The 14,732-nt window shown below is 40.1% G+C and overlaps 1 protein-coding gene across 9 annotated transcripts in view; it reads left to right on the plus strand.

Annotated features, from left to right (window-relative positions):
• Positions 1-14,732, plus strand: part of KHDRBS3 (KH RNA binding domain containing, signal transduction associated 3) — a 198,895-nt gene that overhangs the window by 172,430 nt on the left and 11,733 nt on the right. The window lies entirely within an intron of this gene.

The following is a 14,732-nucleotide window of genomic DNA, read 5'->3' on the forward strand; positions in this document are numbered from 1 at the left end:
TTCCCTTTGATTCAGCAAAGTACCGGTAAGTTCCTGCACTTTGTAGTGGAGATAACATTTAGAAGTATTTCATGGTAGAAAGGGAAAGAGCCAGCTGTAAAAGACAAAGTTTGTTTCTGATTCTCTGGCAAACCTGTATTAGCATTTGAAATCTTTTTATTTGACAAAGTGATTATTATATCTGAGGTTTAGCAAACTTAATTACAATAGGATTAAGAATAAAAGTTACCATTTATTTTGTACTAAATGGCAGGCCAGTGACTAGTGTTTTATGTAGGCGAACTCATTTCATTACTACTCATTCATTATCAGCCTGGCTGTAAGGCAGCTGCGGCAGACAATTATTGAGTAGAAAGTATAAGGCAGATTCCTTCATTCATTCATTCCTTCTATCAGTGTCTTTTTTAGAGCACCTTCTATGCTTGAAACAATTCTAGAAGTTGGAACTCAAGAGATTTAGCTCCCTGCCCAAGCTTACCCTGCTTCTAAATGGAAGAAGAGGATTCAAAACTAAGAGAGCCTTTAATCCAAACTCATTACACCAGGCTAGGTCTCCATAATAATGACTTTGTCCATAAAATGCTTTCACATACAATCTTAGTTGATCCTACAGCAGCCAGTGAAATTGCCAGAATGTGAAATGGAGAGGCATTGGTTTGAGATGCAAAGACATACTGAAGTTATTGATTGAGACATCCAGAATACTGTGGGATGGTTTGAACCCATGTTCTATGTCTGAGCCTGAATACTTCACCTGATAGGAGAGCAAATGCTCTAACCCCAGTAAACTCAGTAACTCCTGTCAGGCTTCTACCTGTTTCATGGCTGCAGACTCCACCCAGATGGTAACTGGTGGAAGACTGCAGAAAAGGCTGAGACAGGGGCAGAAACACCTCCGGAGTGGGAAACATTCTGCTGCTGGACCCTATTAGGAGATGGTTTATGGTGGGAGCGAAGAGATGAGAGACCAGCCACCAGCATTTACAGTGACGTGCCTGGGGGTGGGGAGGGTGTAAGGAATGTCTGGGTAGCAAGGTTAGAAAACCCCCTGGAAGAGAACCTGGAACAAGTAATTGCCTGTGGAGTCTCACCTGAGCTTGATGGAGCAACAATGCCTGTGCTTCCTGAGGTCTGGAATTCCTGTGGTGTTCTGGGTTACAGCAGACCGACTCCCTGGGGAGTAACAGGGTAGTCCAATATTACTAATTTTGATAACATAAAACCTTGGTCTCAGAGAAATTAAGAGCATTGTTGTGTTTACACAGACCTTTGTTGTAATCCTGGCTTCACCACTTACCTGCTGTGTGATTTTAAGTAAGTTTCTTAATTTGCCAAACCTGGTTTTTTTGTTTTTTTTTTTTGTTTCTGTTTTGTGAAATGGGATATCTACCTGCAATGAGTTATGAATTTAATGTATGTATGTATGTATGTATGTACACATACAGACTTGTGTTGCTTAACAATAGGGATACATTCTGAGAAGTGTGTCCTTAGGTAATTTCATCATTGGGGGAACATCATAGAGTGACTTACTCAAACCTAGATGGTATTGCCTAATGTAGACCTAGGCTAGATGATACAGCCTCTTGCTTCTAGGCTACAGACCTGGACAGCGTGTCACTGCACTGACTACTGTGGGCAGTGGTAACGGTGGTCAGTATCTGCATATCTAAATCTATCTGAACATAGAAAAGATGCAGTAAAAATATGGTATGAAAAATAAAAGATGGTATACCTGTATAAGGCACTTAACCATGAATGGAGCTTGAAGGTCTGGAAGTTGCTCTGGATGAGTCAGTGAGTGTCTTTGAAGGCCTGGGACATTACTGTGCACTACTATAGATGTCATAAGCATTGTACACATAGGCTACACTACACGTATTAAAAAGTATCTTTTAGCCAGGCACGGTGGCTCATGCCTATAATCCCAGCACTTTGGGAGGCAGAGGCAGGCAAATCACAAGGTCAGGAATTAGAGACCAGTCTGACCAACATGATGAAAGCCCATCTCTACCAAAAATACAAACAGATTAGTCAGACATGGTGGCGTGCTCCTGTAATCCCAGCTACTTGGGAGGCTAATGCAGGGATATTGCTTAAACCCAGGAGTTGGAGGTTGTAGTGAGCCGAGATCACACCACTGCACTTCCAGCCTAGGCGACAGAGCAAGACTCCGTTTCAAAAAAAAAAAAAAGTATTTTTCTTCAATAATTAACAGCTTACTATACCTTTTTTTACTTTATAAACTTTAATTTTTTAACTTCTTGACTCTTTTGTAATAACAATTAGCTTAAAACACAAATATGTTGTGCAACTGTACAAAAATATGTCCTTATTTTATAAGGTTTTTCTGTTTTTAAACTATTTTTTTTAACTTTTTAAACTTTTTTGTTAAAAACTAAAACAGATACACACTCCACAGTGTCAGGATCATCTACTTCCTTGTCTTCTGCCTCCACATCTTGTGCCTCTGGAAGATCTTCAGGACAGTAACATGCATGAACCTGTCATCTCCTAGGATAAGAGTACCTTCTTCTGGTTTCCTCCTGAAGGACCTGCCTGAAGCTGTTCTTCAGACCAAGTAGAGATAGCTAAACAGCTTTGGGCAGGCCCTTCAGGAGGAAACCAGAAGTTATAGTTTCTTTTCTTTTTAATAAGTAGAAGGCATACACTCTAAAGTAATGTATGGCAAATACACAACCACTGGTGTAGTCCTTTAATTTTCTTATCAAGTAAGATGTACCATACATAATTGTATGTGCTAGACTTTCCTATGACCAGCAGCACAATAGATTTGTCTACACCTGTGTCACCAACACCAGTAATGCCTTGCGCTGTGATGCTACCACGGCTACAGCGATAGCAATATTTCAGCTCTTTATAATCTGAAGGGACTGCCCTGGTATATGTGGTCTGGCATTGACTCAGACATCATTATGTGGTGCTTGACTGTTTCTGTATACACATGCCCACACACACTTCCTCTAAAAAACTCAAAGCCAAAGTGTGAAAACATTGTCTCAGCTTGCTGTCTCCACCTGATCTTATTCCACTTTCTCTTGAATTTGATGTTTTGGTCCCCACCCTGCTACTGAAACAGCTCTGTCCAGGTCCTCGGTGACCACCTCTTAGCACCTTTGCTGTACTTGGTTGGGGATCCGTCCTTCCTTCTGAAGAGCCTTAGGCCCTCACCATCTCGAAGCCTCTAGGCCCCCCTCTCTCTGGCTGGGTATTCTCCATCTCTTGCTAGACCCTCCTCTTCTTGCCCTCTGCATTCTGATGTCTAGGGGGCTCAGTCCTTTGACTTCTCCATTTGCTGTCCTCTCAGTGGTCTGACTCTTAAGGACCAAAAGGAATGATGATGACTCCCAGATTTATTCTGCAGATCAGACCTGTCTCCTCGCCCCTAGATCCTCTTTCCAGCGGGCTCCTTACTGTCTCCAGAGGGAGGTCTGATAGGCCTCTCAAACCTAACGTGTTCCAAATCAAACACCTGAATTCTCCCTGCTCCGAAAGCTGTTGCTGCTGTCCTCTTCCTTTTCTCTGTAAATGACAGTTCTGCTTTATTTTCTTGGAACCATAGAAACGTTCAGAATTTCCCATTTCACTTAACCAGGATTTTAAAAGCACACACGTAAGAAACCAAAGCCTCTCAGTGGCCTGCATGACCCTACATAGTGCACCTGCCTTCTCACTGATTCTGTGGCCCTCTCCCTTGTCCTGTCTGCTACAAGTGCACTGCCTTCCTTTCTACTCCTCAGCTGTACCAAGCATGTGCCCCTTGAGGGACTTTGACATTTGATAGTCCCTCTGCTCGCAGTACTGTGCCCCAGAAAATATCTGCATACCTCCTCCAATTCCTTTGTATCTCAGCTCAGACGATACCTTATTAGAGAGCATTCTCTGACTAGACTATAAAATAACACTTTAGTTCAGTTGTTTCAATCTCTTAACTGTTCTTGTACTCTCAGTAGCACATCTGATCATGTGACATATATATATATAAATTGTTTATTGTCTGTCTTTTCCATTAAAGGCAGCTCCATTAAAGTAGTGAATTTGTGTTCTTAAATATTTTTTAAATAAGTTGAACCCATGAATGAATGCATGTATGCACGCATGATACAGTTGCCTCATATTACATACGTGATTCTGTGCATGGCTACTGCTGAAGTTGATAAGTGGCAGAGCCAGGACTCTGCTGCACAGTGCAGTGTTCTTCATGTCCTCACTTCCCACTGGGTGGTAGTTAGATACTTAGCAACAGGCTTCACTGCTGTGCACCTCAGTTTGCATATGAATGCAAGTGTAAAATGGATATCTTTCTTCTAGAGCAATGGCAAGACTTCAAAGCCAGGTGAGTCTACTTTCCTTGTTGAATTTATAGAAATATAAGCTCATGTTAATGCCACAGTAAGGTTCAGATTTTAATGGCCTTCATTTCATGAAATATAAGGACTGTTAAATATTTAAATAAAGCCAGTTTCATTTTTTTAAATTTATTTATTTTACTTTAGATGCATACTATATCTGGCATTTCTCCCCACATTATCCCTCCCCACCCTGCACTCCCTCCCCATCCCCCACTGTCTCTCCCCTACCCCCACAACTGCCTCCAGTGTGTAGTGCTCTTCTCCCTGAGTCCATGTGTTCTCGTTGTTCAACACTCACCTATGAGTGAGAACATATGGTGTTTGGCTTTCTGTTCTTGTGTCAGTTTGCCGAGAATGATGGTTTCCAGTTTCATCCAAGTCCCTACAAAGGATACGAACTCATCGTTTTTTATGCCTGTGTAGTATTCCATGGTATATATGTACCACATTTTCTTTGTCCAGTCTGTCATTGATGGGCATTTGGGTTGGTTCCAGGTCTTTGCTAGTGTATACAGGGCTACAATGAACATACGTGTGCATGTGTCTTTATAGTAGAACAATTCATTGGTGTTTTAATTACTATTTATTAGTATAAGAGTAAAGGATCTGTTCTCTCATCTATCATTTTAAAATTCTGTTTTGTCCCTGGGGAATAAATTTTCAGTTATGATTTTTTAAAATATTTTATTTTTACAAGCAGTTCTAGATTCACAGCAAAATTGAGAGGAAAGTACAGATTTCCATAGACACCGTGCCTCCTGGTTATCCACATCTTCCACCAGAGTAGTATGTTTTTAACAGTCAGTGAACCTACATTCACACGTGATTGTCACTCAGAGTCCTTAGTTTACATTCTCATTAGGGTTCACTCTTGGTGGTGTACTTTCTGTGTGTTTGCATAAATGTCTAATGACATGTGTCCACCATTAGAGTATCACACAGAGTACTTCACTGCCCTAAACAACCTCTGTGCTCTGCCCAGTCATTCCTCCCTTCCCTCAATCCCTGCCAATTGCTGACTCAGTTACATTTTTAAAAATACTATGGTGTATATACAGTTGATATCAACCCATTTCTTAAAATAGGATTCTATTATAAACTGGGATTTTTGTTAACTCTTAATTAAACAGGGAGCAGGAATGATTCCTCAAATTGCTTTTAAGTCCTACTTCCCACCGTTTTTCCCAATTCACATTTTATAGCTTGAGAAACATGGTGAAATTATTTTTTAAGTTTGCCCTTGTTTTCCATCCCCTGTCAGCACTGTGATGGATGTTCTCCTGAGCAGTGAAATGGCTAACAGTCAGGTTCACAATATCAACTCTGAAAAGTCTATAATTTAGAAAGCCAGACCTTCAATTTTTGTAAGCTGATAGGATTTCTGAACCTTTCTCTTACAGGGGGATTCTCTGATTAAACTATAAATTTGGTTTTGTGTTTTCGATGGAAAATTATTTAAATATTCCAATTATTGGCAAGTGAATGTGATTTTTTATTTCTAAAGAAAATTATTTATTTGAAACTTGTTTGTTTCTCTTTTCTTACGTCTTGGCACTAGTAGATAAAACATGCCAGTTAGGGAACTGAAGCTATTCCCATGATAAAACTGTTTGTAAGGATTTGAGGGTAATCTCTAAATTTGCATTGCTTATGTGACATCCTCGTTTCTCTGACTTTTTGCTGTCTGCCGCAGACAGCTGAGCTTTGTAATCATGGTATTTTGTGAGATCTGAGACTAAGCAGTTGTGACATCGGGCTCTGTCCTCTGGCTAGCTAGTTAGTGAGTGTTTTCTCCCTCGTCACTGCTGGACAAGGAGACAGTTTTCCAGATAAAAGAATCATTCTGCAGGCAAGGGTATAATGCTCACTCTGCTGGCCTCCTGAAATTTACTGCAGCCATGTGTCCTAGGCCACTGGTTCTGAAAGTTTTTGATCTCACAATCCTTGTATACTTCATACTCTTAACAATTAGTAAAGTACATTGGTGGTGTGTGGGGAAAAAATTACTGAGAGCCACAACATGCTTCAGTGTATGTGGTTTATATATATTAATATTTATCATATTAGAAATTAAAACAGAAACATTTAAAAATATCAATCATTAAATGTAACATTCAACACATTGCTTGTTAATATAATCTATTTTTATGAAAAAAAATCTCTATTTTCTAAAAAAAAGTGGTAAGAATTATGGATTCTCATTTACGTTTTTGTGCTCATTCTGATGTGATGTATTGTTTTGATTGTAGTTGGAACAACAGGTATGTAGTTGGAAAGGGGAATGTAGCCTTTTCAAATAATTGTTGACATCCTTTGATACTACACCAAAACTTGGCAGGTAGAAGTTTCTCAAAGATTAGTTGTAATGTAGACTCTAAAACCTTTTCATATTATGTTACATTAAAATATCTTGGTCTGCCTTACCCTTGATGGGTTTTACGGCATCATGCATGTATCATTTGAAAAATGTCACTTCATTGAGTTATGTGTATCTTCACAGTGCTGTGACACATTTCATTAGGTAATATCAAAAAAGTCATATTATCACCACTGACCTCAACAGAGATAAGTAAGCCTTGGGTTGCTGTCAGTTTACAGTAACAAATACTGGTTTTCCAAAATTGCGGTTTTTACTGGAAAGCTCAAATTCTGTCATTGGTTACAAATACTGTCAGTTGTTTTACTTAAAGTGACAGGATCACTTTATTCATTTTTTAGAAAATGTGAACAAAATACCCAAGTCTGAATAAGCCTAATTTATTGCTGTGAGTTGTTTTAGGTTAAAATGATGTTTATGGAAAAGGCAGTTAGTTGGCCCCACAATGTAAGGATGGCCCCAGGTGACTTTCCTTGAGATCATCCTTGTACTTCAGTGTGCCCCAGTATTGCTTTCAAGAGCACTTTTCATGTCATCATACAGAGTTTAAGATGTGCCTTTAATAGTTGAGATTCAATAAAATTAGTAAATGTTTACTTCCTCGAGGACATTCATAAGTGAAAATGCCTTAAAAAATAAATAAATAAAAGAATACCCACGCAGCTTGGTGGCACTGCCTTGATTCTTGGTAAACCACCAACAGTTTTACACACCACTGTACTGACAAAGGTCAGTACAGTGAAAAAGACAAATAACATCTTAGTGTTATTCTAAAAGCATTTTGACTTGATGGAACTCTGGAAGGGTTCATGGGTCACACTTTGGAAACCACTACCCTAGCTATTTTGAAAAGTTAGATTGAGTAATGCTGTGGAAGAGGTGGACTCACGATGGATCCAGCAGCAAGAGGAGAATAAAGCAAGCTGTCTGAAACATTTTACACCTCAGGCAGCCTTCCCATCAAGTGAATTGTTCTCACATTGTAAGCCACTTGAGGGCAGAAATATCATAATTGCCTGCGGTCACAGGGACAGCGGTCTGTGCATGCTGGGGTGCCCACAAAGAGAGGCTGAGCCTGTGCCTCATTCATCAGAACTGGCCTGGCGTAGCCTCGGAATTATCAGGTAAAGAGGGACAGGCTAATGTTCATGTATTGACTTTGAACACATTTAACAAAAAAAGACGAGAATGAAGTTACTGCTGTCTCTTCTCCCAGATTAGATGACAATAGCCGTAGCAGTGGCATCGTCCCAGCAGGAGCACTAGTCAGCAAGGACCAAGGAGAAGCCAAAATTCAGCAAAGCTGTGGTCAGGTGACTGGACTTTGGCTATAACTCTTTTTCCACCCAACTTGCACAACCTAATTCTGGAACTTATTCATTTGCCTCCTTAGGAAATATTAAATGTTATAAAAGAACTATGAGATAAGTAAGGCTCTTATTGAATGCAGATTGGAAAATTTTTAGCCAATTTATCTTCAAGGAATTTCAGATCTTCAGTTAATTATGATAATGTGCAAAGAGTAGTCCCAAATGTTATTTTAAATATCACTTTTCATTTATTTTGCTTTATTTATAAAAATTCCTAATGGTTAGTGTAAGAATTAAAGTCTCCTCCTAAATAGAAAGGAAATACTAAGCTAGGCCAGAATAGAGCAATTACCTGGATTCTGCATGACTCTTTCCGTTTCTCCTATGACATAATAAGCATTTAGTAAGTGTTAGCTAAAGTATTAAATTTTATCATAACGATTTCAGATAAGATTTTCCTTAAATGAACAGGGCAAAATAATCAAGAAAAAATTTTGCATTAAATTTAAATAGTACAGAACTTAGTAATGTGACTTCTGAAGGAATTTACTACCCCTCCACCCAACCCTCCAAATTGTCACAGACATGGCAACAAAACATTATCATTACAGACAAGTCATTGAGACATGGACAAAGTTTTCAGTCCCAGTGTTCGTATGAGTCATTCATGTATCTCTTTTGGATGCTGCTAGATGCTAGGTGTCAGCACTGTACGGAACAAATATGAATCAGGTGTCATTCCTATCTTCTGTCTCAGCGTTTTTACCTGTAAAATTAAATAACATGTCTACCTCGAATAATATGTTTTGAGAATTTAAAGATTATCTAAATCCATTGTAAACTAAAAAGGACTTTTAAAAAACGGTAGATTGAATCGAGAAGATGGACTAAGAGCCTATACCGGCTCCACCCACCCCTCCCTAAAATCCCAGGAAGTGACAAAAACAAGTTTTAAAAGATTCCTAAAAAAGAGGAAGTAGGTGAAACCAAACCTCTGAAAAACAAAATCAGACAAAACCCCATTCAAGAGAAGGATGCTGCAAAGGTAGAGTGGCTTCGGGTGGATTTAACCCCCACATCAGTGGCTATAGAGGATAGGAAGGGCTCAGGGTGTTCTCCTAATGGATTAAAGAGCTGCCTCTGAAACAGCAAGGCTGATCTGCCCTGCCTCCAACTTAGTGGTGCTGAGTGCGCAGGGTAATGGTGTGAAATCCCACATAACAATGTGAGGCCAAACCTCGGGTAGTCCCAACCCCTGGAGGAGCTCCCTGAGACAGAGCATACGTTACTTCCACCTCCCACACAATTGTATACTGTGTCCTTCTCCATAGTCACCAGAAGAAGCCTATTTTAAATAAGGGGTACCTTCACAGACAAACTCAGAATCTCAAAAGCAAAAACTAACACATATCTAAAATGTATGAAGTAAGAAACAGCATACTCAACAAACTGAAAAGCTAACGTCTTGCGTAAACAGCTCACAGAATAGTTGATTATAAAATAAGTGTTTAAATTTTAGATGGGTAGGAAGATATGGCGTCCATAAAGACCAAACCATTTATAGAGTTGGGAATTTAGAAGTTAGTGGACGGCTAAATGGGCTACTAAGTAGCACGAGAGGCTGAAGAGCTAGAAGTATGCTACAAAAGCTGGGGGAGAAGGAGGAGAGACTCCAAGACTTCACAAGTTACCTAACTGGAGTTGACAGAGTAAGAAAACAATGCAAAGTAAGGGAAGGAGGGAGACTTTTTAAAAGAAGAAAAAATAATAAACTTAGGAGAGATATGGGTGATTATTCACATAGAGAGAGCACACCAAGTGCCAAAAGAGATGTGAGTGTAACCGGTTGTATACCAGGAATAAAGAAGAGATAAGGAAAAGAACCAGGGCTGTACATAAAGAAACTTTTGTTGCTTTCTTGTCAAAAGGGTAAACTTCAAATTAATTCCTTAGCATTATAGATAAGGAGAAGGCTTCCTGGTATGGGGAGGGGGGAAATCAGCTGTCACATCAGACAGACCTGAATTCTAGCCTTGGGACTTAAACTTGTTCATCCTTGGATAGTTCAGTTAACTTCTGACGGCTTAGTTTTCTTGTATATAAGGAGACAGGATAATATGTACTTTACAGAGTTTTGATGAGGTTAAATGAGATATATTTTAAAATATTGAATTTAATTATGTTTATAGTTCTTAAAATATATATAATTATATATTAGCTAACAGTATCTTGTATATAGTCAGCCTTCTGTATCCGTGGGTTCCACATCTGTGGATTCAACCACTTGCAGATCGAAAATATTCAGAAAAAAAAATTGCATCTGTGCTGAATGTATACAGACTTTTTTTTGGTCAGTATTCCCCCAAACAATATAGTGTAACAATGATTTACATAGCACTTACATTGTATTACATATTATAAGTAACTAGAGATGCCTTAAAGTATACAGGAGGATGTACATATGTCATATACAAACACTATACTGTTTTATATCAGGGAGTTGAGCATTTGTGGATTTTGGTACCCACAGGAAGTCCTGGAAGCATCCCCCATGGATTCCAAGGGACAGCCGTGCTAGGTGAATTAATAACTCCCTTCTTTAAGAGATCACTAAATACTTTGCAGTCCAACCCCTTACTGCGGTCTCATTTCCTCCTCTTTCAATCCTTCAGCCACTCATGTGCCACCTTTGTTGAACAGCCTCTTGCTTCATACCTTTCTCCCACCCCTCAACAAAATTAGACTCTGATCCCAGGGTATTTTGGACATACATCTATGTGCCTATGCATATTTTGTTCTACTGAAATGTCTTTGTCTTCTCTAACTAGCTTCTTGAGAGCAAGTTGATAGAATTGATGGAAACCGCTGAGAAATCCAGGAATGATGCTGAGCACACCGGCTTCCTTTGACCCTTTGTAATGGGGTGGGTCATGGAGGGAGGGTGGAGACATGGTCCTGGTGCCAGGGTGGGAAGCCCCCCTCCACCTTGATCAGTTGAGGGATGGACTTCCCTTGCATCCCTTTGATGGAGTTGAGAAGTATTTGGCCTAATGTGTTTTCTTGCTTGTTATCAATATTAAAAGTTGTATCCATAAATGAAGAGATTTTTAGTGTTTTTCCCTTTGCCATATGTTGGGTTTTTAGCTTATCCTTGGGAAATAGGACATGTCTTTGGTTAATAGACATTTGAGGTACACGAAATGAAATGCTGTGAAAGCAATTCAGACGGAACTGACAGGTATGAGAACGGGGCCCAGCTGCTCCCAGCTCCTCGGCTTGATGACAGTCTTGCAATAAATAATCAGAAACCGGGTGAAATGATAGCAAATGTCAGTTTAAAGTTTTCCCTTGTCAACACTAAGATTGTCTTATCACCAAACCATCGCTGGACCTAATCATGCTACCGTTTATCTTCCTGTGCATTGAAAAACATTCTTTACCCTCCTTTTTACTATGCTGAACTATGTCATAGCGCCTCACAGTAAATTTCCAGTCTGTGCTCCTGTTCATTACTGCTCACTTCATTTGATAAAGGAGACTCAGTTTCATCAGAAAGGAGTTGTTAACTCTTCTGCTTATTAGTCGCAGGACCTGTCATTTACAGTTCCAAGTTAAACAATGGGAACTGTCTCAGCCAAGGAAATCTCTTTTAGTTTTATAGTGAGGTCACTCATTTATCTCTGTGCAACAAAGAAAATTCTCAAGAACATCAAGGTTGTATTTGTCTAAGGAGCCATTATGTTGTAACTTCTGACCCTTGGAAAGAAGGCTGAGGTTCATTTAATTTAGTACTGAGTTTCCAAGAAGGATTTGCCAATTTATTTTCAACAAAATGAGAAATTATGTTGACTGCTGTGAGCCCAGATGCTGTGAAAGAGCCATGGAGGATGCTAGAGCTGCCTGGAGACCTGAGCAGCGTCTAGACCAGCATCTGATTTGGCAGATGAACAGGAAGACCCACTCATGGAAGTCATACTCCCAAGGTGGCACTGCCGGTGAAGGCCCAGGTCTTAACTGATATTTGACAGACATTTTTTGTCAAAAGCTTTGAGTCTGCATTTCAGTTCTCAAGACAAGAAATATTCTATTAGTACTTTAATAGCATTCTCATATTTAAAGCTATAATATCTTAAAAAGCAGGAAAGCCATATTTTTTCTTTTGTTAGTTTCTGCTGGTTTTATTATCTTTTAGAATAGGAAAATTTATCTGCTCTCTTTTCAGTTAGTCTCTCTTCTTCTCACCATAACTATATATTATGCCCTGAGGGAAAATTAGGACTACAGAAAGGAAGAGGAGGAATTTGAAGCCAGAAAGAGACTAAGGCAGTCACACATCACTATGATCATGGGGCAGTATGTTTCATGTGGGCCTGACTTCTGTGCCTGAGCATGAGGAGGGATCACTGAAGCCCCAGGGAGAGCAAACGAGAAATTCTGGAAGAGCAAAAGGGCAGTTCAGAGAAAAGTGTGAACCAGTCACATAAGGTGGCCAGCAGTGGTGGGCAAAAGCCACCTCTAGCGTTTGTGTTCAGCACATGGCAGTGGTAGTGTTCTGAGCTTTGAGTGTAGGTGCTGCCACTTATAAGTTGTATTACCCTGGGCAGATGGCTCAGCTCAGGCCTTAGCTGCCTCGTCTATAAAAGCATAGAGATTTTTTTAGATTAGGTGAGCTCATGCATGTGAGAAGTTGTCAGTAGGGCAGTGGTGTAGCTCACAATAGTTCCATTCCTCTCACACTCCTTTTTATTGTAATTTTTTAAGGAATGTTAGCCCTCAATTCAAGACCATTTATCAAAACTCTATAGCTACATGTACCTCTGTGGAAAAATTGCACATTGCTACTTGGTATATTAGCTCAGCTGTAGTAGTGACTATTCTGTATTGGGTTAAGCCAACAGAGCTTAACACAGCACATTTCAGAGAGCTTATGTTATACAGAGAGCTCAAATCTTAGCCACAGTTTTACACTGTATTTAATTAACTTGTAAGGATATGATTAAACCAGGATAACAAGGTGGGGCCTATGTCCTACATGTGGAAGAAGTATTTTATTCTAAGGAATATTTTGGTCCAGACAGTTTTCAACAGTACTTACTGTATTTGACTGAATTTGATTGAACTGCCTGTAGACACCCAGATTTTTCAGCCTGTTTTCTGCCTCTGCTTTGCACATACTGTTTCTTCTGCCTGGAAGACCCTTGCTGCCATTGCCTCTGTCCATTCCTTCTCCACCTGTCATCACCTTCACCCTCCTGGTCCTTCAGAACACTGTGCAAGCACTGCGTGCTCCAAGAAGCCATTCCACACACTACAGTGATAGAGGCGCCCCTTTTCCATATACCTACTCAACAAATGTAATGTGAGGGTCTCCTCCAGGCCAGAAGGGTGAGAACCAGGGCATACTGCCATGGGAAACCGACCTCACTAAGGGAGAACTGCAAGGTTCCCTGTGGAAGTGGCATTTAGGCACGGGGCTTGAGTTGAAAATAGCCTGGAGGAAAGGAGAGAAGGACCTTCTGGCAGAAATAGCAGCAGATGTAAAAATTCATGCCCACATGTTTGAGATAAAAAGGAATATAGCTCCATTGCTTACACGTTTCTCATAGGAATTGCCTTGCTGTGCTGTAGTCATTGAATGTGATGATTAGTCTCTGGTGTCATTTTCCTGCGAAAGAAAACATGGGGGAAAACCCAGTCTGGGTGTGGCCCACAAGTGGAGCCTGTGTAGTCAAGGAGATTCAGCTATACCATTCTCCATGCAATTTAGGCTGGCTTTTTAGCTCTGCTGGTCTGCAGTATCCTTATCTGTCAAATGGGTACAGCAGTTTTACTATCTGAGGCTGGGGATGATGTGGGATCTCAGTGGCTGGTGTTCAGTAGGCGTTCACAGCATGGATTTGTGCTCTTCAAACTGTGACTTCCTGGGGTGTTAAACATCTCAGCTGGATCGTTTTCCATTTTGATTAGAAACTTCTTGGTTGTATGAAATTGGAAGAATGTGTATATTTATTTCCATGACAGTCTAAGATAACAAATTCAGGATGGTTGTTTCCCTGCAAAATTGAGTGGGAAACAGGAAGACCTGAGAGGGTACATGGAGGCTCTTTCTCAAATACTCAGAATGGTTATGGCTTAGTAATCTAGACTTTTCACAAGTCTATTCCTGTAAAAAATTATTCCTAGTCCAAATATATTGTATATATGTAGGCTGTTTTGCATCATCTGCAGAATGTCAGTGATAACTCTTCCCTCTTGCTGTCAGTGATGACTCTTTCCTGGTGCTGTCTCAAAGATGTACATTAGAACATGGATATGCCTGTACTTTGAAAAGATCCTTGGCCTCGTGTAACCAGACTTGTGACTAGATTGCAGCTATCCATTTCCCTGCCTCTCCTGTCTCATACAGCCATGGCTGCTGAGTCGCCTTTTCCCGGCAGCCTTCTGATGGTGATGCAGCAGTGCTGATGAAAGAAAACATTTCATCTGGGCATTTGTTTTTAATGTATTATAAAGTAAGTGCCCACAATTCATGTAGCACCAAGTTCTCTGGTAGATGAGGGTTTAAGAAGAAATAAAATCTTTGCCTTCTGTAAACGTTCCATCTATTGGAAAGTAAGAGTGGCGTTTACCTCCTCCCCACTCCCACAGTGCCTCTCACAGGCCTGGCCCTAG

This window comes from Sapajus apella, unplaced genomic scaffold, assembly GCF_009761245.1.
Source record: "Sapajus apella isolate SASKATOON/1434 unplaced genomic scaffold, GSC_monkey_1.0 scaffold3, whole genome shotgun sequence".
Taxonomy (NCBI): domain Eukaryota; kingdom Metazoa; phylum Chordata; class Mammalia; order Primates; family Cebidae; genus Sapajus; species Sapajus apella.